Genomic DNA, 27,700 nt, shown 5'->3' with positions numbered 1-27,700 from the left:
CACATTCACCGTTTTCGAGAAATGATTTTTTTCTTGGACCCTTGCAAACGCGGTTTTTAATTTTTTTAAAATACTTCCCGACCCCCCAATTTCAATAGGTGCCGTTAGGAGAGCAAGCGCTATTCGTTTGCCAAATTTGAAGTCAATAGTTTCAAATTTCGGACACTTGTGTTTTATAGCAACGTCCAGAAAACCGTCGAAAATCGAAAAAAAAAAGCTTGAACGCAGCCATTTTTACATATCTTATGCACCCCCGTGGACAGTTAAAAATGAGAAAAATTTGATGCGTGACCCTCAAACCGTTCGGAAAATATCGTCGAAAATCCCTGGAACAGAGAACGGAGAATGGAGAACGAAGAACGGGCAGACAAAAAAGAACTTTTTTTGACACTGATTATTTCTGTATAGATAGATAGATAGATAGATTCATTTATTGACACTTTTCGTACAAAAGGGACGTACAATTGTAGCAAGTCAGAAGTGATATTCAAGTGCAATAAAATCAAATTAATAAATAACATAAAAACACACATCTAATACAAACAAAATTAGACAGTACTATATAGTTTTATAGCGCATCGATACCAGTGACAGTGTCAATGTATGCGCGCAGGGAGTAAAAACAATGACGTTGTAGGAATTCTTTAATAGTATGTTTAAATTTTCTATTGCTCATCTTTTTCACGGTACCTGGCAAAACATTATACAATTTCAGGTTCAATGAGTTGTTCTCAGACTTCCTCAGTCTGAACCTAGGCCGTCTAAGGAGATCCCCGAACGAGTTGAATAGGCATGGCAATCGGAATTAGCGCTAAAGTTTCCTTTCGTTCTCTGCATCTCTAATAACTGGTAGTAGATATAGATGCATGGAAGGGGCATCACTTTGAATTTTTTAAAATAAGGTTGACAATGGTCCCTATATCCTATATTAGCAACGACTCGAACGGCCCTTTTCTGCATTCTAAAAATCTCCACAGCAGCTGAGGAATCACCCCACAGTACCGTGCCATAGCATAAGTGTGAATGCAACAAAGAAAAATAGACCATAAGCAGAGTCCTTGTTCCTATCAGGCCTCTCGGTCGTCGAAGAACGAATATGTTGCTGGACAATCTATTTTTCAGGTCTGAGATATGTTGTTTCCAATTTAGACTATCATCGATCCTAATGCCAAGCAACTTGACGGACTGTCCACTATTTACCAAGCAATTGGAGGAAAACACAATACTCTGGGTCTTGTCTAAATTTAATTTAAGATAATTATTTTCGAACCAGATATTAGCCCTGTCCTCCAACATGCCAACCCTAACGGACAACTCCTCGATACTCTTAGCAGATGTAGTGAAGGATGTATCGTCGGCAAACATCACGCACTGATTGGGGGCCAAGAAATGATAAAGGTCATTTATGTAGATTGTAAATAGTAGCGGGCCCAGGACGGAACCCTGGGGCACCCCGCTTACTACTGATTCAAGTGATGAACGGTCATCCTGGTATTCTACAAACTGCTGTCGGCCCTGCAAGTAGGACGCTATAAGATCTAAGGGCAGACCTCGTATACCATATCTGTATAGCCTTTTAATAAGAAGCTGGTGAGAAACACAGTCGAAGGCCCTGGAGAGATCACTCAAGGTCAAACCAACTAATTCACCCCCCTCGAGGCCCTCAACTATCCCACTCACAACTTTAGACACTGCTTGGATCGTCGAACACCCTCCCCTAAATCCACACTGACCAGCACAAAGACATTCGATCTTATTAATATAAGAAGTTAGCTGATCTTTTAGTAAGATCTCAAAGGCACGATTGAAATCGGCCTGTAGTTGTTAGCATCATTTATATCACCTGCCTTATGGATTAGGACTACTCTCGAAATCTTAAACAGCGACGGAAATACACCTGTCTCAATACATTTATTAAATAAAGTGGTTAATGGCAGTGTAATGTACTCAACCAGTCCCTTCACCAAGATACTATTGATATCATAAGCATCGTTAGAATAAGATTTTTTTATTCTTAGTATGGCTCGGTACGTATCCTCACAAGTTATCGGATGCAAAAAAAAGTAGTTTCCTCCAGTAGAATCCCTTCAACACATGCACTCTGTACATTGTGATTCACCGTTAAGATCTTTATAATATTACTCGAGACAGAACTAAAAAAACTGTTAAGATCGTTTGCTGATAAATCAGATTTTTTATCACATCTCCCAAGACAATTTCTTTCATAGTTAACGATTTTCCAGACATCTTTGTTTTTATTGGTTGATTTTTCGATAAAGCCATCAAAAGCAGCTTTTTTGGTTTGTTGAATTTTTTGTTTATATTCCTTATTTAGCGATTTATACACTTCTGTATAAAGAGGGTTCTGTGAAGGGAACCCGTAGGACCTACCGTTACCAAGATCTCGAGTTAAGTGAGAAGCGCGTATATTTTCGAAAAGAATCGATTTCATCGGTTTTTCAAAAGTAACAAGCGCTGTCTGGCCAAATGACTACTATTTAATACGATAGGTACGTAGAGAATAAAACTTTCGGATTCGATATCTTTAAAAACAAGAATCTAATCAAAATGTTATCCAGATTGCTATTAATTGCTTAAAACGAAAAGATATGCCGAACAGATAACGCGTGTTTTAAACATTCTTCATTCCAAAATGTTGTCCTCTTATTTCTGAAGATACAATTATAGATAAAAAGAGACATTTTTCTCTAGCAAAGAGTTTACGTCTCCAGAAAATAGAAAGAACTTTTAACCAGATTTATTCGCCAATATAATAGGACGAAGATAAGGACCGTTGTTAATGAAAACGAAGGCAATTAGACTCTAACGATAATAGTTAGAATCTTTTTAAAAAGTTTAATAACCACGAAACCTTTACATCTCCGCGTTTGATAATTAACAGTGACCTCTGTGACGTACGAGCAATGAAATATCGCAGCGATTAAGAAACCGAAAGTTATAGTCAACGAGGAAAGAGATAAACGACAACGTACTCGAGGAAATATTTCTTATTGTTGCGATATTTTAATTGGTTGCATTTTCTCAAGTACCAATAATAAATCGGGGGAGTATGCAATCTCTTTTTGAATTGCGAACTGATCTTTCTCTTTCTCAAGTTTCTGTTTCCTAAATTGTAAATTTAGATTGTTTCGCATGTGTTAAATTAATAATGAATGGTGAAATTCTATTTTAGTACCATATAAAACTCTTCCTCTCCATTTATTCTTTTCATTATACGAGAACTATTTTAAAATCACGCACTGCTCACAAACTTGTCGACATCTGTCAAATTACCCTTAATGCTGTAAAAAATCAGAGATGCACTAGATGTTTCTTCACTACGGTTTCCATGGTAACTAAGCCATCGTTTGGTACACTTTGTTGCTCGGTGAGAGGCAAAGTAAAAAACGCGCCCTCCTCCATCTTTGCCAAAATTTGTACTTTTCACTCGGCTGTAGAAAAATAAGTTTTATAACGGCGAGGAATACATTTTCGTGGTCTCTGTCTATAGTGTTTATAAATACCAAACAAAAAACGCCCCCTTTTCATTTCACCTTTTTATATATCTTTTTTTTACAATAGATATATTTTATTTCGTGTCATTGTCATTGTATTTTGCTTTTACTCTAAAATCGACAGCAATGAATTTTTACTTTGACATTATTATGATAATCTTAATAAATATTATCATAAACTTAACTCCATTAACTACAAAAACTCTGAAAATTAATAAAAAATTATCTAACAATTTTATATTTTACCCTTTCCGAAACCCTCATTTTGAGCACATTAAACATAATTTTGGTAAAAATCTAAATGTTATATTTCACACATTTCTTCCAATTAAAATGGAAATCAATTTTTAATTTATTTTAATTTTTGAAGAAATGTGTTTTAAATTTTCAGAAACAGTGTTTGCAATATTTCCCAGGGTTTAAATGACCTTTCAAGTAATATTAAACAAATTGAACACTTTTATAAAACTTACCTAGATATCTTATTTATCTATTTACTTGTTCTCGAAAGAAATGTGTTTAGTTTTCTATAAATATCTACATAAACTTTAGAATTTAATTAAACATGTCTTTTAAAATAGTCTTTTACGGTTGTTTCAAGTGCACGGGAGTTCGTGTATCATATGTTTATTAGTAGTAGTAGTATTTATTAGCTGGTTTAAGGCTTGTAGTAAAGCTTAAAAGGACGCTATTTTCTTGTGTAACTATAAAAGCTTATAAAAGGTAATGTTTAAGTTGCGAAATATCTAAATCAGATTCATTGACAACTGTGTAATTTTATAGTATATTATGCAACAAGTGTGGCAAACGGTATTTTAATTACGAGTTTATTTGGCACGAGCGGAGCGAGTGCTTAATAAACGAGTGACTTGAAAAGTATTCCAAATCCGTGCCGTAATATCCCGGAAATGTCCGAAGTGACTCGGATCCGTGACAAACGAACCCGACATGGTCAAATGACACTTTCCGCATGCTAGATCAGTGTATAATTATTTATTTTACAGAAGGGAGTAGAAAAAATATTTTTATCAAATATAATCATAGTTAGAACATTTACTTAAAAAAAGAAATAATAGAGTGTATTTTGAAAATTTAATTTTTTAATTCTAATTACGGCAGCACAATATCATATGTGCAATATTTAAACTAAAATAAATTATTATCACAATCCAAAGGTAAAAAATCTTCTTTCTCGACTTTGTGTGAGTGGGGAATTTACATTACTTATAGATAACAATGCTATCAAGTGTTAATAAAAACTTGAAAATTAATTAATTGTTGGAGACATCCACCTCTTCAGTACACTTTAAAATTATGGAATAACCGTACACTGCGTAGGCCATAGTAGATAACCGCTAATACGAACTTTTTGCGAATTCTCTGCTACGCGGGCAATATTTTATCACCAACCAAATCTGTATATACAATATGTCTGAGAAAGTTGGAGTCGTATGGGAAACTTTTTTATTATTAATTTATAGTACAACTACAACGTTTTTTAAAATATATGAAATTTATTCACGTGGGGAATATGAAAAAATGTTATTAAAAAAACCTGCGTTCAAATGTGGAATCATCCATATTGAAAAAATAGATTTTATGTTTGTTCAATATTGTTTCTATTGCGAATAAACATGTATCAATAGTGGTTATAAATATATTAATATTATAATAAACTTAATGTTTGTTAATATTTTCTATTAATTTGAAATGTTGCAAATAAAAAATTATGTACAAATAATAAGTTGTGTTTTAATGCATCTACATATTCACCGTCTCATTCAACATGCATGTATTCGTTCAATTGGCGAATACATTCTAAAGTCAATGCGTCTCACGTGGCTATGATATTTTCGTAGGGATGGGAATGTTGTCCTGAGCGTGTCAAAATATTTCATCCACTAATCTGCACTTTGCTCCACTTTCTTTTTAACCAGAAACATCCTCACACCTAACTCCCAAACATGGACGCTTAGTAAAGAAATGCTCAATAAAATCAATGAATATATGACTTTCTTCGACTTATAATTAGCGCAAAAATAGAAGGAAAAAAGTGGATTGAGCGTAAGAGGGTTTCATAGCTGAGAAACTTGAAACAATGGACAGGCCTTAACGCAGATGAGTTACTACATGTAGCACAAGATCGGGAAAGATATAGAGACATAATGAAAATGCCGCATCCAAACTTATTGACAATCTGTCAGCAGCCATGTTTGTTGCTAAATCATTGGTCCTTCTGATCAATTTTATTGTCAAATTTACTCTTCAGTAAAATTCATATTTTTTGACAAACCTTGTATATTACCAGAAATAATAGATATCTGATGGCAACCTATTTTAGATTTTGGAACACGCAGAACTTTTTACGAAGAATATATTCTTTTCCTAAAATTATTAATAAAAATGTTTCCCCCATTATTCCAACTTACTGAGACAAATTGTAGTAGTAAAATTTTATGTTTTTTCCGAATTAAGTCGTCGAAACACGAAAATCAATGTAAATAAAAGCAAGTCACTTTCGTTCCCGTTCGCAAACATCGAAGGTAATTAGCTTACCTAATCTTCCGCTCAATTTATGTACCAAATTCAAGAACAACTGACCTCTTGGTTGTAATAATACCATACATCATTTTTACGGCAAAGGCCTAATAACACCGATCAAAGTCTACGTAAGTACAGGGTAATTTGCAAATAAAGGTAACGTCCGTAATTTCATAGACATTTGAAGAAGTCTCGCTTCATTTATTAGCTATGGCCTAACCGTTAGAGATAGTTAAAGAACGCTGCGCTGCTTTCTTAAGATTTATTGCGACCCGTCACGTCGAAACTCTTTATGCCAATTTGTGGCATTTAAAAAAATGCCGTTATTTTCGCCGCTTAAATTTTTAAATCGGATTGAAAATGGTCTGTTGCCAAAATTCGGATCTAAAACTATTTTTTCGTTTTTCTCATGACCCGTCAATTTACTCTAGTCACGTACCCGATATTCAATAAAAAAAGGAGTCTAATTAATATACGGCCGGAATTGCATGGCGATGGCGGTCATCATTTTTTTTATGGAGCGTGATTCATCCCATCAAAAATTGTGTTTTTTTTTCTTAATCGCTGATCTATCGATCTTATTAAAAATGCAAATGCTTTACCATCGAGCGAGTGCGAAATTCGGCTACTGCATCTTCAGGTACAGAGAACAACAGAAGTACTGAATAAATAATGAATAAATCACAGGTTAACTAATTTGTATAATCGACTAAATTCGGTAATTATAGCAGCTATTTTCTTAAAGTAATTGAGATAGATTGATTTCAGGCAAAGAAAGAAGTGTGGAATCCGAAAATAAGATCGGAAAAAAATATAAAGGACTCTGTTGTTAACTATCTGGATGACACTACATCAGAACTATTTGAAAACAAATTGTTACAAGATGTATGAATATCGTCGCCCTCTAAGGCTTTTATTAGCGTAATAGAATGATAACAAAATCGAAAAACGAATTTAGAAATGATAAATTCTAAAAAAAAACTGTGCTTCTGAGCAGAACGGCTACTTTCAAAGTGATGCGTTGGGTTTTTAAGGACTGTTCCCTAAAAGGTAATTACAACTTTCATACCTATTGTTACTGGGTAAACTCGACAAACAATAATTTAACAAAATAATTAAGAACCAAAAGTTCAGATTTTCACGAAATTATATATTTTGGCATGACAATTGTTTCGACATCACCTTGTCTTTATCAAATGTAATATTTACAAACTATCTGGTTCTATATATACTATATATACAAACTATTTGCTATTATATATACCATAAAACATTAAAGTTGTTGTGAGAATTTAAGTTCAATAAAGGAGAGGTATTTAAATCTAATTGATAGTTAAGCAATACATTTGAATGTCTCATTTTGTTAATCTCCATGGCTTCCAATAAATTTAATTTTCTATATTTTGCGGCTGTATGCAAAATATCAAAATTGTCGTCTAAAATTTGTTTTTCTGTGTTTAAGTGTGTAGAATAATTAGAATCTAGACTATTGTTTTTAAACGCTCTTTTATGTTCGTTAATGCGTTTTTTGACGGATCTACCTGTTTGTCCAATATAAATGTTAGGACAAGATCCGTATCATCATATCATACTAGAACATCCTTTAAGTAAAAGTTTTTTATGGTGTTATAGATACGTGGATGATGTCTTTGGTTGCTTTGTTGGATCGGACAGACAATTGAATTCTTTTTTAAATTACATTAACTCATTACATAATCGTATAAAATTCACTATCGAGATTGAACAGGATAACTCTATTAATTTTATAGACTTAACTATTGCGAAAGCGCAAAACAAATTAGATTTTTCAATATATCATAAATGTTCACACACGGACTCAATCATATATATAACAGCTCAAATCACCCTTATACACACAAAATGACTGCATTTAGCTCTTTTATACACAGACTTCTTAATACTCCACTCTCAACAGAAAATTACAACTAAGAACTTAATATCATTAAACAAATTGCACTGAACAACGGCTATAGTATATATAGTATAGTATAGACAACAGTAAACTCTATTTATCCGTAACCTAATACAGAACACGAACAATTTAAAACAATTACATACATAGGAGAACCTAGTGAAAAAGTTTCAAAACATTTGTCAAAATGTGGTTTAAAAATAGCTTACAGAACTAAAAACACAATAGAAAAATATTTAAAAAACAATAAAATGAAATGTCCACAATCTCTAAAATCACATGTCACATCACAACAACTTTAATTAAGGTTTTATGGTCATTTTTCGGTATATATAGAACCGGGTAGTTTGTAAATATTACATTTGATAAAGACAAGGTGATGTCGAAACAATTGTCATGTCAAAATATATAATTCCATGAAAATCTGAACTTTCTGGACATTAGTGATCACGATATGATAAGAAAAAAAATATAACCCTTCTATCAAAATCAAATTGTTCCTACTTTGGATGAACTGAAAAGGAAACTAGAAGAAAATGAAATCAATGTAATTGTTAACAGTGCCACCCTCCATAGAGTTAAAACCAAGTGGTAATGGAATCCCACAGATTGCGCATTTGGAGACTTAATTACCTTCAGGAAATTAAAAAATATAGGTCAGAAAACAGATATATAATTTACGTGGATGACACGCAAAGAGTTGGTGGATTACGTTATAAACTATTACACAGAAGCACCTTGAAACAAAATAAAACGCATCACCATTATTGACAAAAATATTCCGCATAACAGTGTCGTTATAAGTAGAAAAACTGAAATTCAAGAATATTTGTTACAAAATAATATTTATTTTGAATCGAGTTACAATAAAGTGCAACTTTTGGGACAGTTAAATTCATATGCTATTAAGATATGAATTTGATTGTTTAGATAAACAGATGCTAGAGTATTACTTCTGCTTTAAGTTTCTAGTGTAATGTAATTAATAGTATGCCTGTTGAGAGCATATTGATATGAATAAAGTTCCGTGTTCCAATGACACAAAAATTGTCATTGAGAAATATGTATGTATGATGAAAAAAATATGTATTTTTAGAAGAAATATACCAAGAAGCCATTGCTTGAAATATTAAAATCATCTTCAATAAAAAAAATACTGTGACACTTTAGCGGACAAAATCGACCATACCGTGTTAAGACTAGTAACTTCCATTGCATGTTCAATTCTGCTGAAATGGAATGAATGCAAAGCGTCAGTAAGAAGAAACAATAGTTCACCACCCAAAATCTAGGAAAAGTATGTATCCAATGAAAGAATTATTGTGACCTCGAATGACGATAGTTACAGTGAGAGTGAAACTGACCCAGGTTAAAACTTACTTTTACTTATACTTATATTTATTTTTAATACCGTATCTACGTTAATATACGTAGCTAGTTAGCTACCCAGTATAATGATATATATGTTTTTCTTATAAGGTACTTTATTGTATGTACCTAAAGGTACGTGTGCATTTTAGATTAAGTCTAGCTAAATTTATGTATGCATGTAAAAAAATGTATTGCTGGAGTTTACGTATACCTGCTGAGAATGAATTCGAATGAGTGTGCACACTGTTTTTCAAGTAAATTGCCACAGCTACTATTACTTTAAGTTAAAACAAACAGCGTTGCTGAAAAAAGAAAAGGAAAATAATTAAAAGAATTGGAAGATAAATATTCAAAAATATAAAGATTTTTTTTGCAAAGGTGCCAAGAAGATATTTATTAAAGAAACTGGACCCACTGAAATGGATGTGCGCCCTTTACATTTGATCATGAAACTGGTGGTATAGTCAATACTGGAAATAAATTAGGGAATGACGGTTTGTCGATTGCAAATTTACTTCTATTAGAAACTCATGCAAACAAAACCCAAACAAAAACTGCCAAAGATATAAGCGAACAATTTAAGAATTACTTTGTGTCTAAGCAAGGTGAGATGGCCTTTGCAGTATCAATTCGTATAATTATGTTTTTTCAAGTTCATACGGTTTATAAATTACCAATGTATTAAATTTACGATGTCATCAAAATAGTTGATGCTTTATGTACCCCTAATTACTTTTACATACGTTCTCATCAGTTCTTTGACCTGACTTTTTCCTTCTGATTTTAGATAATTCGCTATTTATTTAACATCTTAAATTATGCCTCCTTTTAGTAAGCCAATTCATAAAGTACTTGCTATTTCTGGTAGCGCCCTCGTCTTCTTATCTATATTCCGATATTCATTTAAGACAATAATTCCACAACTCCGAACGCATTTTATTTTGTTCAATTAATTTACGATTTTTTCTTTGTCCCATTTGGGTTTTGGTTAGGTGGCAAGGTACGGAAGCCATGTTTCCCAAACGCCACGTTCAACCTAGACAAAATAAATCTATTTGACCCAGCAACTAAACCAAGACCAATCACAAGTCACTCCACGAACTGAGTCTACTGGCGCTCTCGCTTAATCTCAGAAAATACATTTAGAGTTTTAAGAATAAAGCGGCCGGCTTTCAGCACCAATATTTAAAACACAATATGGGACTGTTCAAGTTAATTTAACTAAAAAAAATGTTTGTTTCGTGACTTAATTCTAGCTTACTATAATAGCGGGGACAGATCTGTGCTACGGGAAAGACGGGAGGGGAACAAAAACGCAGCAGCACAAAATTATCAAGGAAAATATCAAGGAATCGCAAAGCATAACTTATACCTTAATATTGAAACAATGTGGGTAAAGGGATTTTAAAACAGAATAGACCTCTTTTAAGATGTATATTAACTAAAATTCAATTTTGTATCCAAAATAAAATCCAAAATAATATTGTTATTTATATTATTATTATATTCTGATGATAAAATTATTAAAACCAATATAAGTTTGTCAGTTTCAGAAGAAAACGGACTAGTTCACAGATGCTACTTAAAAAAGCCTATCCAGACCAGTTTACGAGTAACCCAAATTCAACATTTTCAATATTCCTGTGTATAAAAATCCAAGATAACAATGACATTTCTGTTTACCTTCCATTTCATGAAAAAGTAACTTCTCTCCCACAGACATCAAGCTGAAAAGAGAACATTCACTAAATTGTTATGACTATGAAACAGACCTTTTATTTGTTTTCATAGACTTCGGAACTCAAACTGACAAGATCTTTGCAAATTTCATAATAATACGGTATTTTTGCCTTTTTGTCTTCATAATAGCAATATCCAAAAACAAGTATTCACTTACAAAAATAAGCACAAGTAGAATTAGCACAAAACTCATGTGCAATGGAGGATAAAAACGTCCCTATATTGGCGGAAGCGTTTATTCGTTGTAACGTTGTCATATTAAATAATAAAAGACATTTCTATCTAAATAACAGCAAAACATTTTCTTAACGTATATTGAGTTAAGTTTCTAAACATTGTCTCAGCGACATTTTTTGAATATGAGAAGCTGGTAACAATTTCGTAGTGGTGGGAGGGGAAAATAATTAATTCGAATAACTTCAAGGAAACGAAACTCGGTTGATGCAGATGAGGGCACTCGGCGTCGGAACGAAAATGTAATAATATTCTACAATTATTAGCAGACTTGATGGACGCCTAGCTTAAAAGACGCCGCTTTGATAAAACGTTGAACTGTGAAAGCAAAGTTGAAATGCCTACACCGTACCGCCTTTTAGGGCGTGGGATTAAACGTGGGAATTCAATATCTAACGTTTATTAATTTCCTCAAAGAACAATCGTAGCTGAAATGAAAAGCTTTCCTTAATGAAGACCTTGGCCATTTTTCTGGCGTTAAGCTTTCGGTTTTGTTTCCTGATTAGATTAATTCCTTTGTGCCTCGACGTACTTGGAATGCTTTAAAGTGCTTATGAAGTGGTGTGGGTGGGTATGTGCATATAGCAACACGTCTCAGTCAGAAAAAAACTCATTCGTCGTGAAAAGTTCTGCATATTCTAAAATCTGAAATACAGTCAACAGATATCAATTTTTTCCAATAGTATATGAGCCTTGTCAGAAAGTCTGAATTTTACTAAAGAACTTAAAACCATTCCTTTTAGAGTATGTTTAACTTGTGTGCGACGCATTTATGAAAAGAGCTGTAATGTCGGTATTTGGTACCAACAAAACGATACCTCATACATATCTTGAACATATGGCATATTCACAGATATTCTGCTATTTTTTGGCCTGACCTTAACCCCCTCCACCTCTTGATTACCAGGAAGGACGGTTTTCAGATGTTGACCACTTCGAAAAAATAAGTTTATAAAAATGCTACGAAATTTATTCAGAAATTATCAGGATTTTATTGATTGATGATTATTGATTGAGAATTGATACGTGATGACTGTAGTTTAGATTTTAGAAAATGCAGAACTTTGTGCAAAGACAAAAACTTGGATAAAAATAACACCAATACGCTCTTGTTTTGGAAAAACTTCATTTTGACTAAACTGCATATTCACACAATCCACAATCCACACAATAAGACAATTACAATAATAATATCCTTAATTCGAAATAAATTATCCGACATTTTCAAATTTTACAGGTCAGGAAGAATTAGCTATAGGCAGCTCTAACACCATTTGACAGGTAGTTGAAAGGTACATTCCCTGAGTGAGTGAGAGAGTGTTTAATAAACGTGCCAATAAATAAGGTGCCAATGAAGTACAGTTAAATTTTATTTCTTGGGATACCAGCCGCGCCATCTATTTGCTAGGAAGTGAATCATCGATTAAAGTAAAAACCGAAGCAAAACACTGCCATCTGAGAGGAGCAAGCAGTAAACTTGCTGCTTGAAGAAATACTTATATAAAAACCCTTATTGTAATTAATCTTTGGTTGCAAGTAAATGTCTGATACAAAAAATATATCAATTTATTATAGATTATCAACGACTATTTTTATAGAAATATATAAGGAATATAAGGAATGCAGTCCAATATAAAATAAAAAAAATTTTCGTAGCTGGTGTGGCAATAGTATATTATGCAACAAGTGTGATAAACGGCATTTGACTCACGAGCGGAGCGCAGCGAAGCGAGTTATTAATAAACGAGTGAGTTAAAAAGTTTACCGAATGTGTGCATACTATACTTTATATACTATACTATACTAAACTTTTTCTACGACTTTTAGTTTTTGGGTACATTTTCGCAAAACAACCAGAATACATTCGCTGACATGACCGTCAGAATTGACAAATGTCAAAATTCAAAGCCTGGGAAATATCTCCGAAAAGATCCGATTGCTACCAAACCCGTGCTGTAAAATCCCGGAACTGTCCGAAGTGGCTCGGATCCATGACAAACGAAACTGACGCGAAAAAGTGACGCTTCCCGCATGCTAGATCGGTGTGTAATTAAGTATTTTACAGAAGGGAATAGAAACAATATATGGTGTTACATTTAAATTAATGAAGTTTAAAGTTGTTTTTAGATTAGGATAAATTTTTCGCCACCGTCTATATGTTGAGATATAAAATATGGTCTATAGTTCCGTACCTGTAAGTGGAGGAGGGTAGCCTACACTACAGTACTAAGGCCTCAGCAGGCTCATTGTGCTTCCTTTTCATTTCAAATAATTTATAAAACCTTAAGGTTTAGGTATAAAAAGAAATCGTATATTACAAAAATTTTAAAATATAAGTTGTTCCCTTAAAAAAAGTACAAGAAGTGAAACTTTTCGCAAACCTTATATTTTGTCCAATATTCCCGCCTTATACCGTGAATAATCCTGTATATGTATAAGGTGGGCCGTTTATCTTCGGACACTACCTTATCTCAGAAACCATAAGGGATTGAGCTAGCTATAATTTATTTTAATTTTGTGTATACGGGATATTTCATTTTTCGTGGGGAGTCTCAACTTTCTTATTTTAAATGGAACATCTGGTATACTACTTCATTTTTGAATTCTATACAATTCTAGACATATTTTCTGTATAATGTCCTACACCTAAGTCTAACCGTTTTTGAAATTTTCAATTTTTTATGCGAAAAATTACGTTTGCAAGACTGCCAAATATCTGCCAGTTTCTTCATTCGAAAGCATTTATTATTATTATACATATTAATACAGGGTACGCCAAAAATAAAATTAAAAATGAAAAAATATATATATTTTTTTAATGGAAACCACTCATTTTTTACTTACTTACTTACTTTTTTTTACTCTTTTACTTTTTGAAAAATTTCCTTTTCAACATTTGTCTATCATAAATAATATGCTGTTGCCATATAAGTTCAGTTAGTGTAAGGTGGCTAGCGAAAACGTTGGTGATTTTTTTTGTTAATGAACGATCAATAAAAAAATAATAGCTTACAAAGGATAATAATTATTGTAACAATTGTTCAATATGTCCGGCGCCTTGAGCAATACAAGCAGTATAAAATGCAACAAAATATTAAGTTGCTATTCATTATTCAAAATATGACGATGTCTATTTTTTCTTTCTTCCAAAGTTCCATATATTCTAAAGTGCCGAAGATCTCTTTTTGGGCGCCTCCTTAATGGAAATTTTCTGGTATAATCTCTAAGAGCCCAGGGTCCGGTTTTCACTGAACGATACGTAACTTTCTAACATATCAATATTTCAAAAAGTAAAACTATAAAATTGCTTTTAGTATTCATGCTAAATATGACAAGATTATAAAAATAGGTAGTTTCAATTTAAAAAAGTTTTTTGGAATTTTTGAAATTCCATTATTAGTTTCATTTTTCGATTATAATGTATTATTATCTATCGAAATTTATTATGAAATCCGTTATTCGAGTCCTTTGTTTACAACAAAACTTACTCAAGTGAAACAATAAGTGCTCCTGAATTTTAAGTCTTGCAAACGTCATTTTTCGCATAAAAAATTAAAAATGTCGGAAATGGGTCTTTGATGTAGGACGTTATACACAAAATATGTTTGGAATTTTGTATAAAATTCAAAAATGCAGTAATATACCAGGCGTTCCATTTAACTGAAAATTTGTATTACCCCAATTAATTTTTTTATTTAACTTTTGGTTCTATCCCTTATAGATTATTAGATAAGGTAGTGGCCTCAAAGATAAACGGCCCACCAGATACATGCTTGAACAGCTTATATCTTAAATTAAAATAAAATATTTCAATTCACAATTGAAAAAGTTTGATAATTGTTATTACGTAAGGGCTTATACAACCTAACCTTTCCTAGACATGGTACCATAACCTATAAGTAAATATTTTTTGTTGGCTTTAATGAAGGTCGATTTTGCATAGAAATATGCATATAAACCGGATACCATCTTGGCGTTATCTAATGCAATGTCATAGATTTATTCACCCGGGCAGGTCAAGCAGAATCGCAAAAGCACCGATCTCTTCCATCTGCTCGACGCCCACCGCAATCACATGCAATGAACTGTTATTAAGCAGTCCAGCGACGACCAGAGGCAAAAAATGCGCGAAAAGACGGATTTAATTCGAAGAGTTCGTGCCCCTAACACATGAGAACAACTAGACAGGAAGAACAGTATCCATCCATTACGAATAAAACTGTACTTGGAATACTTCCTACTCATTTTCGGTTTCTGGCAGACGTGCAATGCAGCAGAATATAAAAAAAAATCATTGGTAGACCGATCCAAACTGGAACTGAATTTTGTATTATCAATATAAAACTGATTTTAAAAATACCCATGGATAAAAAATAGAAACAATACCTGTTTACCTGGCGTTATTAAGCATTTGTTTATGGCGATTTTTGGTTGTTATATTACTTCAAGGATACGAATCAATTTTACGGATACGCTGTCTATTTTAGACACAAACTCGATTTAAGAAGCTAACTTTACAAGTCATAGTTTCTTAAATTAAATTATTCAACGGAAATAATATAGAAAAGGTTAAATTTAGTTAACATTCAACGAAGCTTATATAAACTCATAGTAGTAAACAACCAGTTTCCTTATTCCTCCTTTTTGCTCCTTTTTGGAAAAAATAGAGAAAAATTGATCCAGGGTTTGAAAATTTTACAGGTAATTTATTTTTATTCTCTGTTTCCTTCTTTCTTTTTTTTTCTACATATGTGTTGTCCTCTCCCAGAAATGCATCAAAAAATTGTACTATCAAAAAAATTTGAAAAACTCTTTACAGAAGTTCGAATTTTACGAAAACTTCCAAAGCAACCAGCAAACTTATATAATATATATAATTTTAGTAATTTGTGTTTTCAAAGAAACTCCCGCAGGCTCCTGTAATACTATTTACAATTCGTCTGGATTCCTCCTGCGTTGGTTGTTGTTGAGTCGAACTTGCTGACGTTTCGCCAATCATCTTGTTGACTTCTTCAGAGCTTAACGGAAACTGCCTCGCAATCTACTCTGTTCCTGCTTATATATTGTTTAAGGGGGCCGGAGCTAAATGAGGGCACAAACATCGTCCCGAATGGCTGCATCCCATATTGGAGACAGATATTCTCTACAATATTTGGCTGTTACGGAATTTTTAACTAACTCTATTTAATGTCCATCCTCATAAAATCCTCCAAAGTTTCAGTCAGACTTAATATGTACGTGCTAGAGATGTTTCCAAAGTTCTGGTAATTGTGCTATACTAAAAGTACCCAGAACGAATTGGCAAAGTTATTGGTGCCAGAAAGTCTTGATGATGGGTCTGAAACTTGTCGTAAATGTTAGCCCGCAATGGTAATGCATTTTGGCAATGAATAATAACCACAGATGAAACGTGGATTCCTTATTTGAGTCCAGAGACCCAAAGTCAACCCAAATAATTTCCCAAACCTAAAAAAGGACTGTATTCTGAGATTGCGAAGAGAGTATCTTTATGGATTATCTGGTACTACAATTAACGAAAAATATTATTCAAATTTATTCTACGGAGTCCTGCGAGATACACTTGTCAAAAAACAGCCTGAAAAGTTGCGTCCGTTGTTGCAACAGGATAATGGAAGACCACACAGGAAGGGAATTGCTTCAAGCACCTTCCGCACCTTAATCCCCAGATGTTGTACCCAGTGATTACCATCTGTTTCCAGATCCGAAAAAACCCTTTCCAGGGCTTTGTAAAACATGTCATAAATAAGCGGATTGAGGAAACACCGAAAAAGGTCTTTGAGGACTTAAGAAAGAAGTGTATCGTTGGGATAAATCTATTCAGTTAAATGGGGAATACGTTTGGAAAACTACATCATAATTTATTTCTACTATGCGAAAAGGGCGATAGTAGATTAATTCAAGGCGTTGCTTTACTGTCCATGTTTTCCAAAATCTTTTAGCTTTTTTAAACAGCGATATTTTTGTTATCAAATCAAATATGCAATTCGGCTTTAGTGAAAAACTCTCATCAAATCAAGTAATGTTTTCACTCTATGAGCATGTTCTTCGATTTACAGCGGCCTTTTGACATTATGGATTTAAATAGTTGAAATATTGAAAACCGCCCTTCTCAATGAAGTTTGTTAGGTCCTCTTTTGTTCGTTGCATTTTTTCACCTTTTTGTTGACAGTTACCATTTCTTTTCGCTAACGCTGCCGTTTCTGCTTCTGATAGCAACCAAACTAGTAGTTCCAACGCCAACATTGTTAGGATTCAAACTGTAACAAACTTAGGACTTAAAAGTCGTTTAATCAGACTGCACAGTACATTGGTCAGGGTAGACAACTTAAATTTCTAGATTTGGAGATTAAGAAAATCGGTTTCCATCCAGATCTTTATTATTTCGCATAGATTTACTTATGCCTGAACTATTGCATCGTATATTCAGTACGCTCTAGTGAAGTATTTAAATTGGAATAGCAAACCATGCATATTTTGATAATTTGAAATTTAGAAAATTATGACGGAATGTTCAAAAAGTACAAATAGCATCTGTTTAAAATTATAAGAAAACTAAATTTTCTTCATTCGATATTTTAGGCCAGGAATCGAGATATGATTTCGCTAGCTTGTCGAGGTATGAATTAACTACATTTGTTTTGAGACGAAATCATATTACCTACCGCTTGAGAGAATGTTCGGTTATTATATCGAAAAAGGCGCTCTAGCAGCATCACTAAGAACTGGACATGTCACACAAAAATTCAGTTTGATGTAGCAATAGGAGTTACAACTGTTTATTAAAAAAAAAGTGTACATAAATATAAACAAATAATAATCAACAAATTATTCCACTAAACAAAGAGAAGGATCATCAATCGATTTTTATATTTAGGTCAAATTGGCTTGTATTTAGTACGATATTTTAAACTGGGTACAGCAATGCTATTGTGCATTTTACAATGCTTGATCTGCGCTTTGAACAATTTTCCTCATTATAAACGAACTCATTAACTTGCCTGAAGATGGATTAGGCTATGTAAACGTTCAAACAGAACGGGCAAATTATAATTTATACTGCTCGGGTAAAAAGATTAATTGTAAATTGCAAATAAACCTTGAAATTGCGCATTCATGAATAAAGCAGTGATTAAAAAATAAGTAAAATAACATAAGCTCTCCATGCACCTTAAAAAACCTTAAAAATTGAAAAGAATAATTAAAAATAGAATGTTATCAATGTTATTTTGTCAAAACATACCGATGAATATCAATATTTACCACTTGTCTAAAAATGTCTCAATATTTCGTCAAAGACAAAATTCCGCTTGGGATACCAGGAGTGGGAGGAGAGACCGGATGACAAATAGCAACCAGACTCAAAAGAACATGAAACGGCCTTAAGACTCATAAGAAACTCGTCCCGAACACAATCACGAAACCGGACAAAAAATTTTGTTCGATAAAACTAAAATTCTTCTATAGAAATCTATGAGCAACCAAAGACCTCATGCCTTTACCTTTCACCAATATGAGAATCAGTCTTCCAAGTCAATGTTCATGCCCCTCCTTTAGCCTCGCCCCCTCAAACAATACAGGTGCAGAATAGAAAAAGCTAACAAAATGATTGGCGAAATCAGAAGTTTTGTAAATATTATTATTAGAAAATTGATTCAATTCTTCTATCAACGAAAATCCGAGAATCCATAGAAATCTATAAGCAACAAAACAATCCTAACCGCGACTCACTAATATGGGAATAAGTTGCAATAATCTAAAAAATCTAATCAAAAAAAAATTCAGGCAATATTCGTTAGAAGGTCCAAAAACGTGTGGATCTGAGAAATATTAATTCAAACTAACAACACACTAAACACTAGCCAAAAGTGTCTAGCAATAGCAATCAGTTATCACGTTCTTTCATAATCGTCCTTTTGCGAATTTGATTTCAGTTTTATACAACCCATAGTATTTTTCTAAATGGACTGGAAAAGACAAGAAATGATCTACTATCTACTATTAGAACTTCGGAAAGTACACAAAATTTAGCACTACTTTTCTGACTTATTTATATTATTTAAAATGATTCCAGATATTAGCATTGGCTGTTAGAAATCTTAGTTGACGTATGTGAAGTAGTTGTTTTTGATATTTTTGTACTGCTTTTATCACTGTATGTCATTTAAATAAGTTAAGTATTTCTTTCATGTAATTTTTCCAGTTTGATAGAAGACGGAAAAAGCATTATATGATCAAATTAAATTATATTAATGGCTAGAACGTTTACACAAGCTCGGTTAGAAGTCAAATTGATGAACACTCACTGCAACCAGTAAAGAGCTAAGTAATCAACTCAAAATTGCTAGAAATGTCAGAATTGTCAGTAGAAGGTTAAAAAGAGTCGGATTGGCAGCAGGTCTGCTACTGCACCGCTACTTACCGACCACAGATTCGCTAGAGACCTTGCACACTGTACTCTGGATGATTGAAACATAGTTTTGTTCACAGATGAACGGAGTAATTTAGTGATCGTTCAAAAATGTTCTGTGTGTTTTAAAGCACGCACAGTGCTAATTTGTATTCGTGCGTGTATGAATGCATAATTCTATCTTGACAACATTATCACGTAATTCTCAAGAACTGTTTTGGATTACTTAAACGATATAAAAATTTAGATCTTGGAGTGACCACTAAGCAACTCAAACTTATATCCAGTAGGAATGTTCTAAAAAGATTAGTTGGGTCCCTTGTATCAGCCCTAATTAGCGTGCAGCAGTTAGAGCGTGTTGTTCTCCTGGTATGCGAAAACATTTCTCAGGCAACCATATAAAACTTACCTCTTAAGAGTTCGCGGTGATGGTACGCGAAGTTCATTTATTTTTTGTAAATTGAAATTAAAATTAAATATTTTCTTTAGCGATATTATTCAGTTATCTTTATTTATATTATGCTAACACTAAATTAAATAAAGAAAGCGAAAATGAAGACAAAATTACAAAAAAAAAATTTTTGGATAGGAGTTTTTTTTCTTTCTTCTGAAAATCATCAAATTTGACACAAACTCTAAAAGTCGCATAGCGGCATTTTTAAAATTTAAAGTTTAAACAAATAACATAAATAGCATTTGACATTGTCATCTCTTTCATAGCAAAATTGTACCCCAAAATTAAATTTCGAAAAAAATCAATAAAACTAATAAAACTTTCTCCTATCGAGCTTTCGGAAAATGACAAAAATGATTACAATGTTCCGTTATGTGTTTTCAGGATCCAGTTGCATTTACCGGCAACATGGACGACCGAAAATCGAGCGCTGTATTTTATTTAAAAAAAAGCTGGTATAAAATTAATTCTTTAATAAGATTTAAATCCTGGGAACCTAAATCGAGTCTTTGTATTAGAGAAAGAGCCGGACTAGTCCGATTTTGATTTTTTTAAATTGGACATTGATTGATCCAGTAACGATGCCATGTCAGAATTTTTTATTCAGATTTTTTCCAGAAATTTAGAACCTTCTGTAGAATGAATGTTATGTTTTTTAATCACATTATCTCTGTGTTTTTAATGGAGACATACTATTTCAAAGCGAAGGTAAAAAATTAAGCTGTGAAAACGCAACAAATAAATTATTAATCCCATGTTCAATTAGAAAACTAAAAAGAACATAACTATTTAAAAAACAACAACGTTTTAACGGAAGAAAACAATTGGTCTTGCAAGTTTTGTAAGACGTTCAACAAATACCAGACAACTTTAAATTTCATAATATTGAAGGCGCAATACTTTCGCTACTTTATATTATAAATCCTTTGGAGTTGGTTACTTCAGGTATTTTAAAAAGGTTTTGTAGCCTTATTACAAAACATAAACTGGAGTTTTATAAGTTAATCCGTAAAAATGTAATAAATCTTTACTCCCCTAATAAATATTCGACAGTTACTAGGAAACCTTGACTTCCATGCGCTTGGAGCGACCGACAAAGTGGGTGTTGTTTTTCCAAATTCTTTCTTTTGAAAAATGTTAAAATGCATATTGAGTTTAATTCTAAACTTCATTTAGATGAATAAAATGTATTCTAAACAAATTATATAGACAAACGTGAAACAAAAAAAAGTTTGGTGTTTATAAATGCTATAGGTAGATTTTATATCAACAACTTATTTATGGTTCATAAAGGTACAGAGAAACTTCTTAGATACAAATAAATGGGAAGTGAAAGTTTTATATGGGACTAATTTTTTTTTTACTTTTTTATCTTTATAAGATTCTCCCATTGCCTTTTACGAGGTATATGTGATAAAACTTTTATAAAATAGGTAGGTAATCGATATAAAAATTTGTACAACTCCGGCTCTGTGCGACCGTTTCAAAAACAGGGAATAACATATTTTTAACTCCGTTAAGGTGCATCTACCTTCGGGCGAGTTTAAGCTCATTCGTTTTTCTAATTACCAATCGGGTATTTCCATTTTTCCGCTCATCACGACTTCGAATACAATTTAAATGAGAATCAATTCGATCAATGGAGCCGTCACAAATCGTACATCGTTTCGTTATATTAATAGATACAGTTTCGTTGCATTTGCACTTTTTAATAAGGTTCGTTTTTCTTAACTGAGTATTGAAATCGTTCCTTGGCGGTGGCTTAAGTTGACGGAAACGGCAAATAAAATAATATACACACAGGATTGTATTATACAATGTCTCCCAGATATTCTTCTCTATGCAGAGATCTCCGTTCATATTATACGTACAGCAAATGTTAAATGGGGAACATTTTAGAGGAAACTTAGTGCATTTGATAACCGGCATCAGATTTACGATCGGTCAAAAATAGTTTGGGAAATATCAGCGAAAAACCGAAAATGAGGGATTTAGTTTTTCACCAGTAAATCTAAAATGATTAAATTGACAACTGTCAAAATATGACATTATTCAGGCATTTATTTAAGACGAGTAAGATAGTATATATATCATGTCTCAACAACCCGCAACCCGCCACAACTTTCATTTTTCTTATGGTTGCAATACTGGATTTTTCTATTTTTGGAAAGAGAGTCAAATTTCCAGTGCAGTGATGTCTCACAAGTGCACAAACGATTTTATCACACTTCATAAAGTTAGGTCTTAATTGTCCTATAAGTAGATCTGGATTTATTTGTTCACCTTTTCTCTATCTAAGAGCTCTGACTTTGTCGTTAAATAATTCAAAGGATCAAAGTTGTATTTTAATAAGTAGTAAATTTTCTCTTATTAAAATCATAAATTTAAAACTCTTCAAGTCAGGAACTTCTTAAGCGAGCAGTTTGAGCAATAAATGGTGTGATATGTTGGCCTCCTAGATCCCCTGACATTTCACTCTTGTATTTCCTCTTCTGGTATGAGGTCTATGAATTTTTTTATCCTCCCGAGATTACAGAAACCTTGATAAAGTTTTGGCACACATTTAGAAACATCAAAAAATACACTTGCCACGAAAACAGTCAACAATTGCTATAATGTCTCGTTGGGAATGGATTACATTACTTGTAAATTGTTTCTGTCACGATTTTCTTTTTCATTTTTTACTAAACCTGTAAGTTGTTCGAGTGTTTCCCTTTTAAACAAACACACAGTTGGTATTTTGCACAAAACGTCTGACTTCTTGAGAAGTCCCCATTTACGTTCATGTTCTATTGAAACTTCAATGCGTTTATGCGTTTTTTTGTGTTATTTATTTATAATTACATAAATATAACTATATGGACCCAACGAAGATGATAAAGCCAAGGTTAAAGACACATTTTGGGAGGAGGTAACAGAAATAGTAGAAAGCTTTAAGTAAAAAATTATGGGAGATTTGAATGGGAGAGTCGGAATTAAGAATGAGCAGAAGGGGGAGGAAGTCATAGGAAGACACGGAGAAAACAGCAGAAATAATAACGGTCTGAAAATTATTGATTTTTGCATCCAGCATGACTTGCTAGTGATGAACACGCCACAAAGATGTTCATAAATATACCAGAGAAGTAATCAGTAGGAATGAAAAATCGATAATTGACTATATCATTGTAAAGAAAGAATGCAGAAATGAAATCACGCACGTCAGGGTTAGAAGAGGAGCTGCCCAGTAGTAGCGGTAAGAAATCATCTTACGTCATCGCGTCCTTGGTTTTAATCATACATCCCGCAAGTATGTACAATATTTATGTAGAGGACTTCATGATAAGGGACATCAAGTACATATTCTACGGAATGTCGTATGATCAACTGCAACAGCTCCTCAATGAGAACAGACAGATAGGTAGTGACCACTACATGTTGGTTGGAAAAACCTCCCTAGGAATACTAAAGGCCCACCCAAAACACACCAAACAAAATAAAAACAGAAAAGAATCAATTAGATTCTATAAACTTGGCAGAGATAGTAGTGAAATTCCAAAATAAAATGAATCTGTATGTGTGATACAAAAACCAACAACCTAGATCAACTGTGGGGACTTTTTTAAAAGTACGATACTTAAAACAAGCGCAGAAGTATGCGGAGTAACAAAAATAAACAGGGACTTAAAATGGAATGCAGATGTCAAGAAAATGGAAAAAACATCTAGCAACTAAAAACAACGAGAGCTTTCAGGAGAATAAAATACAAAGAGAAAAAGTTAAGCAACAGATATTGAAAGCGAAGAGAGAATCAGGGCAAGATTTTGGAAATAAAATCAAATCGGTCTTCCAAAGCAACCAAAAATTGCTCTACAAAACGCAAAAAACTGTAAGTACCAAAGATAAGCTCGGAATTATAAAACAAATAAAAGACAAAAATGGAAAGATACTGGACAACGACAACGATATAATCGACAGGTGGAGAACATATTTCCAAAATTTATTGAATAACAGCAATAAAGAAGATGATGCAACCGAACAAGGCCCTGGCGATACGAGCAAGAACGACTACATAAGGATGGATTATATAAAATGCGCTCTAAGTAAGCTAAAAAAAGGCAAAGCAGCTGGACAAGGAAATCACGGGGGAGATGTTGAAAAATATGATTGAAGTGGGATGTCGAGTGCTAACAAGAATAACCGACCTAGCGTGGCAAGAGGGAAGGAAAATCGGAGTCGGATAAAATAGATTGTAGTAACTATAGAGGAATAACATTATTGAGCATACCATCGAAAGTATATGAACAAGTCTTACAAGAAAAACCTTCTAAAGTCCTGGAACCACAACTAGAGCATTCTCAAAGGGGATTCAGGAAAGGAAGAAGCATACACGACCACATCTCAGTATCAAGCAAATTATGGAAAAGGTACAAAACAGCAATACAGAGATCTATCTAGCTTTCCTAGACCTGGAGAAAGCTTTTGACAAACAAACTAACCAAAATATGTGGTGAGGCGGAGTTTGATAGAGCGAGGCGTCGAGGGAAGACTAATTTCAGCCATAATGTCCATATATAAGAACAGCAAAAATTGCGTCATAACCGACAACATGCAACCAGCATACTTTACAGTAAACGAGGGCGTTAGGCAGGGAAGAGTTTTGAGTCCGTTACTATTTAACTTAGTTATGGGCGATGTAATTAAAAAACAAGAACCAGTACATTCGATTTCTTAGTAGGGTATAAAGATCTGCATCTGGATACGCGAATGTGCGTTTGCAGATTATGTGGTTATGTTTGCAAGAAATGAAAGGGAACTTAAGAAGAACCTGGAAATCTGGTACAACAGGCTAAATGAGAAAAACCTTAAGATCAACGAAGAAAAAACGAAAATTATGGTTACGTCCAAAAGAAATGGAATTCTGAACATCGAATTAAATAAGAAACGAATAGAGCAAGTTGACGTTTCTAAATACCTGTGGGTACAACTAAGTAGCAATGGGGGTCACCAAGCAGCACTAAATTCGAGAATCGAAAATGCCTCAAGACTATTTCACACTTAATCAAGCTTCATAGGAGAAAGGAGAAATATCAACTAAAACAATATTCATCCCAATTTTAACATTTGGATGCGAAAGCTGGGTACTGACCCAAAAGGCAAAAAATATAATTCAAAGCATGGTGATGAAGTACCTACGAAGGGTCCTAGGTATTACAATTAGAGACAGAATCCAAAATGACTCGATTAGAGAGAGATTGAAAGTACAACCAGTTCTCAAACATATTGAGAAGTGCCAACTACGATGGTACGGAGACCTAAAAAGAATGGACAGCCGAAGAAATAGAGGAAGACCGCAACTAACATGGGATCAGAACATAGCGAATATACTAAGAGAAAGAGAACTGGGGATAAATGGCGCTAGAGAAGAAAAGATGGAAGAAATTCGTATACGAGTTGCAAACATTTTATAAGAAAGCCATAATTTATTTAATATAATATAATTTATTTATATATATATTTATATATATATATATATATATATATATATATATATATATATATATATATATATATATATATATATATATATATATATATATATATATATATATATATATATATATATATATATATATATATATATATATATATATATATATATATATATATATATATATATATATATATATATATATATATATATATATATATATATATATATATATATATATATATTAAATAAATTATGGCATTCTTATAAAATAATTAAGACCTGACTTTACGAGCTGTAATAAAATCTTTTGAACACTTGTGAGATATCACTGAACTGGAAATTTTTCGCTCTTTCCAAAAATCAAAAAAACACAATATAGCAACTAGAAAAAAAATGTTAAAAGTTTAAAAAAGTGTCTAAACAATTTTCCATTTTGACAGCTGTCAAAATTTAACCGCTTTAGATTGGCGAAAAACGAAATCGGCCATTTTCAGTTTCCCAAATCAATCGACCGAGGGTAAATCTTAAACTGGTTATCAAAGCCACTAAGTTTCCTAGGCAACTTTCCCCATTTAAACTTTGCTGCAGGTAAAATACGAACGGAGATCCCCGTATAGAGAAGCAAATCCAAGTATTTCTGTCATTTATTATTTTTACTTGGAAAGTTTTCCTGGAGTTTTAAAAATTGGCAATTTTATACATTTTGATGTGCTCTTTCCAAACTTCAACTTGGCCGTATCCTTGCCACTCGCCCCGCCATATTGAAAAAATGGCGCACAAAAGCTGTTTTTGATAATAACTCCTATCCGACGCATTTTACAGGAAACACATATCTATACAAAATAAAAGTAGAGAAAATTTCGGCAGAAATACACATTTGCACACTACTATGAGGTAGAGAAGTCGACACTTTTTTTTCATCGTGGTTTCCCCAGTAGGCCCAATCCACATCTGACTTACTATTTAGTTAAATCTCCGTTGCTTCATTCTTGTTGATGAACCAGGTGTTGGGTTTTCACGGTCTTGAAATATTAAAAACGGAAGTTTCTTCTGCATCATCGACGATGTAATCATCAGATTCATCGTGGTTCTTTTCGTTCTCGATTTCGTCGTTTTTTTGCTCGAGAATAGTGTCCGGTTCTTCTTCTTCTTCACTGCTGTCTTGTGACGGAAATTGTGAATTATTACAAGAACCACCACAGTTCATGCACACAACGGACCACTTTAGCTGTGCTTTTTTGCATTCGCAAGCTTTTGACAACCTTTCTCGCATTTGCAAGAAATAAGTTTCGGTAAGGTTTCCGGAGCAGGGGCATCGAATATAGTAAAAAGAATGAGCCCGTACTGTCTTTGTTCCATCTCCATTGTTCTACATTTTGTTCGTTACAATACCGCTCCTGAACCTGGTGAGAAGTTCGAAACGAATGTTGTCCTTCTGCAGCTTCTGTTGGCGGAAGCGACGCAATACCTGCGGAGACATGACAGACCATAATTAGCTGGGTTTTTATTCTATAGAACAAGATATAACCTTCGTTTAATTTTTGTAATTTGCAATTCACAAATATGAGCAGTTTAAAGTAAATATTACACGTGAATGTATAATGGTTTATGGCGCTCATATACCGAAACTATTGATTTTACGAAAAAAAGGTTATGACATAGATTGTAGGAAAGGCGTCATTATTAAAAAACTGCTTTTGAGCGCCATTTTGGAAAAAGCACATCAAAATCTATAAAATTACCAATTTTTAAAACTCCCGGAAAACTTTGCAAGTAACCTCTCATAACCCAATTACAAAATGCTAAACTTACAATTCCCAGTAGAATAAAAATAAAACTAGGTCAGATATAAACTAAATCAAATTAAATGATAAAACGAAATAAACATTAAACCAATAAAAATTTAAAAGTGAAAATAATAACAGGAAATAAATAAATAAAAAATATTTATTGGTAATGTTAAGCAAATAAGTCTACTTTACAGTTACAGTTTAATTGTTCTAGTATAATT

The sequence above is a fragment of the Cylas formicarius genome, unplaced genomic scaffold (assembly GCF_029955315.1).
Source record: "Cylas formicarius isolate icCylForm1 unplaced genomic scaffold, icCylForm1.1 PGA_scaffold_10__41_contigs__length_53128322, whole genome shotgun sequence".
NCBI lineage: Eukaryota > Metazoa > Arthropoda > Insecta > Coleoptera > Brentidae > Cylas > Cylas formicarius.
The sequence above is the reverse complement of the archived record's forward strand: the minus strand, read 5'-3'. Positions refer to the sequence as shown.